Here is a 5,516-nt window from a genome sequence, read left to right as displayed (position 1 = left end):
CCATGTGGCCGATCCACGTGGCTGAGCCGAAGTCATATTTGAGCTGCGTCAATATCTAATAGGACATGACGTGCTGGTCCACGTGGCCGATCCACGTGGCAGATAGGATCCTTCCGGTACAGAAATATTATATTATATTTAATTTAGACTTTTATGTATACATCAAATGTTAATAATATATACACAATTTTATTTAAATTTTTAGTAAATAAATTTATAATATTATATATATTTCATATTATTTTTTTATAAATTATAATAATTACTATTATTTTTTTTATCATTTTAATCGTGATTCAATCATGATTAAATTATTATTTAAATCATTCATTGATGGGCTTGATTTTAAAAAATATTAATTAACCACATTAAAAGTGACAGCTTTTAATAAATCTCAACTAACAATAAACAAATTATTAAAAGGAATATTAAAAAAAATAATTAAGATTATTATAAAAAAAAATATTACTGTTATTTTTTGTATAAATCTCTATTTTTTTAAAATATATTTTTATTTTTTAAAATTTATGATTAATTTATTTTTATCTCTTAAATTTAAAATTAATTTTTTTAATATTATAATTTGAAAAAATTTTATTTTAATATTTATATCAAATTTCGTTAATAAATCTATAAAACACGTGCAAAATTTAGCTACAAGTATTATTATTATTATTAAAAATCTGATATTAAATCTAATTTATGTTACATAATTATATTAATCTATCATTATTATATGTGTTATTTATCATATGAGAAATTAAAATAATAATTTTAAAAATTCAGAACTAAAAAATTTTAATTTTAAATTTAAAAATTAAAAATAAATTTACTATAAATATAAAAAAAAATTAAAAATATATTTAAATTTTTTTCTCTACTAAAATATCAGCTTATTAAATAATGGTAAAAAATATTTTTTTAATGTTTTCCTGATTTGTATGAGTGCCATACAGATAAAAAAAAATTTATTCACAGAAGTTTGTGACTAACAATTTCTCGATTAAAATTAATGAAGATTTAATAATGGTATTTATAATACATATAAAAATTAAGGTTTAATTACACTTTTGGTCCTCCTAAACCAGTGTAGGAGCAATTTTAGTTGTCATAATTTGAATTACTTAATTTTGGTCCATAAATTTAAATAATGAACAATTTTAGTCTCATAAACAATTTACGATCCAAAATTTAACAGACGTTACTGATATGAATTTTATGTTAAATAAATATTAATTATATTATTTAATTTTTTACGTGTCAAATTATTTAATTTCTTATGTGTCTTGAATATTAAATAATTTGACACGTAAGAAATTAAATGATATATAATTAATGTTTATTTAACATAAAATTTATATTATTAACGTCTGTTAAATTTTGGATGATAAATTATTTGTGAAACTAAAATTGTTCATTATTTAAATTTATGAACTAAAATTAAGTAATTTAAATTATGAGAACTAAAATTACTCTTATACTAAATTAGGAAAAAAAAAGGCTAAAAACCTAATTTGGTCCCTTATAATCTTTTTTTGTTTCAATTTAGTCCCTCATTAATTTTTGGTCTCAATTTGGTCCCAAACTAATTAATTGGTTTCAATTTAGTCCCAAATTAATTAATTGGTTTCAATGTGGGACTTTCCGTCCAAATTGCTTTAACGGTGTTAACTTTTGGCCACGTGGACGCCACGTAGATGCATACGTGGATGCCACGTGGATGAGAATTTTTTTTAAAACACCTGGACCCAGAATGACCCGTTCTGAAACCGGAACGGGCCGTTCTGGGTGCACTTATGGTGTGTTAATTTTGCATCCGGAATGGCCCGTTCCATGTGCAAAATTAACACAACGAAAATGCAACCAGAACGGCCCGTTCCGGTTTCAGAACGGGCCGTTCCGGTTTTATTTTATTTTTTATATATATAAAATATTAATAATTTTATAAAATATATATTATTAATTATATTTTAATTATGTTATTATATCTAATAAAATAAATATATTAATATTTTTTTATATTTTATTTTATTATGTTTATTTATTAATTTTTATCATTTTATTCTTTTAATCTTAAATAAGTTGCAAAAAATTATAAAGTGATATTTAAATATTTCTTCAAACAGAAAGAGAAAGAAAAAATTATTACTCTATTTATAAGATAATTATATTTTATAAAAATAAGTAATTTTAAAATTTTTACCATAAAAAAATATTTTTCAAAATTATTATATTTTTTAATAAAATTAATCAAGAATATTGGTTTAATTGCATTTTTTATCTCTCAAGTATTACAATTGTGCAGTTTTGTGATCTCCAAGATTTTAATTGCATAATTTTAGTCCTTAAAGAATTACAATTGGGCAATTTTGGTCCTTCAATTTTTAATTGAACAATTTTAGTCCCTCGAATATCATAATAGTATGATTTTTGTTTCTCCCATTAAAAATTAATAATTTTAATATATATATATATATAATGTTTTAAAATTAAATAATTATTTATCTATTCAAATTAACGTATATTATAATTTTTGATATTATATCAATAATATTATTAATATATTTATAGATAAACTAATAATTTGATAAATATAACTTGTTATATATTAATATACTTTTACAAAAATATAAGTATATTAATTAGAAATATATATATGATCTTATATATTTATATTTTTGTAAAAGTATATTAATATATATTAAGTTATATTTATCAAATTATTAGTTTATTTATAAATATAGTAAAAATATTATTGATATTAATTTATCAGTAATACTAAAATACTAATAATATATAAATTTTATTTATTTAGTAATAATAAATATATATCATTTGATACATTAAAAAAAATATATACGTTAATTTAAATAAACAAACAATTCTATAGTTTTAAAACATTATATATATATATATATATATATATATATTAAAATTATAAAATTATTAAATTTTTAATGAGAAAGACTAAAATTGAACAATTATGATATTTAAGAGATTAAAATTGTTCAATTAAAAATTGTGAGATTAAAATTACACAACTATAATCTTTTAAGGACTGAAATTACTCAATTAAAACTTTAGAGATCAAAATTGCATAATTATAATATCAAAAATGTAACACCCCAATTTCCTTAAAAGGATATTTTTATTAGTAATGGCATTTTCGTAATTATTGATGGCATTTTCGTAATTTTATAAAGGAATAAGGGTATTTCTGGGTGTCGGAACGGGCCGTTCCAAATGCAGAACGGGCCGTTCCAAAAGAAGGAATATGCTTGTTTTTAAAGACCCAGAACGCGGGCCGTTCTGGTATGGAGAACGGGCCGTTCTAGAAGCAGTACGGGGCGTTCTGCTGAGATTGAGAACGGGCCGTTCTGGTTTCAGAACGGGCCGTTCTGCTTTTTAGGAACGGGCGTTCCGATTTTGGAACGGGCCGTTCCAGTTGAAAAATTTGCCCATATTTGAAGGATTCGGAACGGGCCGTTCCGAAATCAGTACGGGCCGTTCCGGGTGCGTCAGATTGCCTATAAATAGGGCCAAGGGGGGTGAAAAATTTATATTGAGCAAGAAGTGGTAATCTTAGAGAGAGAAAGAGGAGAGAGAGAGAGAGAGAGAGAGAAAGAGAGAGAGAAAGAGAAAGAGAAAGAAAGAAAGAAAGAAAGAGAGGGAAGAAAAAGGGGATCCAGAGGAGGAGACCCTGCCCAAGTTCCAACTCCGCCTATCCAGGTAAGGGGGGGAGTGAGAACCTCGCTCAGGGGTGTGGGGATAATTGTTGGATAGTTGTTTGTCGGATTGGCCCCCAATCCCTTGTCGTTGTTCTGTCTGATTTTCTATTTACTCTACTTTGTTCTTTGTTGAAGATGTCGTTGTTCTGTTTGATTTTCTATTTACTTTACTTTGTTCTTTGTTGAAGGTGCCGTTGTTCTGTTTGATTTTCTATTTACTTTACTTTGTTTTTGTTGAAGGTGCCGTTGTTCTGTCCGATTTTCTATTTATTCTACTTTGTTCTTTGTTGAAAGTAATAAATGAATATGAAATTAATGTTAATAATAAATAAGTTTTAATATGAATAAGAATGCTCTCTGGATCTCTGTGAATACCTATGCGGACCTTAAGAGGAGTATTTATGACATGACCTTGTGAAATATGGACAAATGACATGAGACATATGAATGGACTATTGAGACATGTGATTATGAGACTATGACAAATGAGGACATGATGTAATAAATGAAATTATGTAACAAGTTAAATATTGAGTCAATGAGATTATGATGGTATGGCATGCATCATACGCATATATTATTCTAGGTGTGCCGCTGAGGCCGCATACCAGTGATGTAACTTGCTAACGAGGTGTACCTTGGGGTCACCAGTGATGTAACATGCTAACAAGGTGTACCTTAGGGTCACCAGTGATGTAACATGCTAACAAGGTGTACCTTAGGGTCACCAGTGATGTAACTTGTAACCAGGTGTACCTTAGGGTCACCAGTGATGTAACCAGGTGTACCTTAGGGTCACCAGTGATGTAACCAGGTGTACCTTTGGGTCACCAGTGATGTAACCAGGTGTACCTTTGGGTCACCAGTGATGATATGTGAAACTTCCGTATGGCGCCACATGCATGCATTTATGAGATGAGTCCATGACATCATTGCATGATAAATGAATGTATTTGTAATATTGATGATGTATGTGTATTGTTTACATGTGACTTATATTTGTTGTGTGTGTGTGGGTGCTATCTAACCTTTATTCTTCACCTGAAACTGAGTGAGATGTTTCTCACTCCCTTGTTGTTTTTGTATATGTTTTAAATTGTGTTGCAGATGATCAGCATCATGGGGATGTTGGTGATGAGGCTTAAGGCTTCAGTGGGGTATGCTCTGATAGGATGTGACGTCGGGCATAGCTAGGTTTATTTTGGATGTTATTATATTAAAAAGCTTTAATTTTCTCTTCTTATGTAATTTTGAACGTTTCTGAGAAAAGACCAAAATGTACATCTTTATTATACTATTTTATTATATGATTTCAAAGTTATAAATTAATTCCTAACTAGGAGGCTCTGTCACCTTTGCTGGAATTAATCTATATTTTCCTTTATATGATTTCTTGAATCTTAATACTTATATGTTGACTTTTTATGATTGATGAGTTACGAATGTGAATCTTCTACCTTATAATATTTGAAACAATTGTTTTATACATGAAAGATGTTATTAAACTATGAAAGATTTTATTTACCCAAAAAGAAAAAAAAAGAAATTTTTCTTATTATTTAATTGTGAATTGATGATGGGGTAGAGGGTGTCACAAAAAACACAATTAAGCAAAGAATATTTTATTCACAGTTTTGGAACGGGCCGTTCTGAGTCCAAAACGGCCCATTCTGAAAGCAGAACGGGCCGTTCTGTATTCAGAACGGCCCGTTCTGCGTCACTGATGGTGTTTTAATTTTGCAACCAGAACGGCCCGTTCCGGTTTCAGAACGGGCCGTTCCGGTCCAG

This window comes from Cajanus cajan, chromosome 4 (assembly GCF_000230855.2).
Source record: "Cajanus cajan strain Asha chromosome 4, NIPB_CcT2T_4, whole genome shotgun sequence".
In the NCBI taxonomy this organism is placed as follows: domain Eukaryota; kingdom Viridiplantae; phylum Streptophyta; class Magnoliopsida; order Fabales; family Fabaceae; genus Cajanus; species Cajanus cajan.
This window is presented reverse-complemented; position numbering follows the sequence as displayed.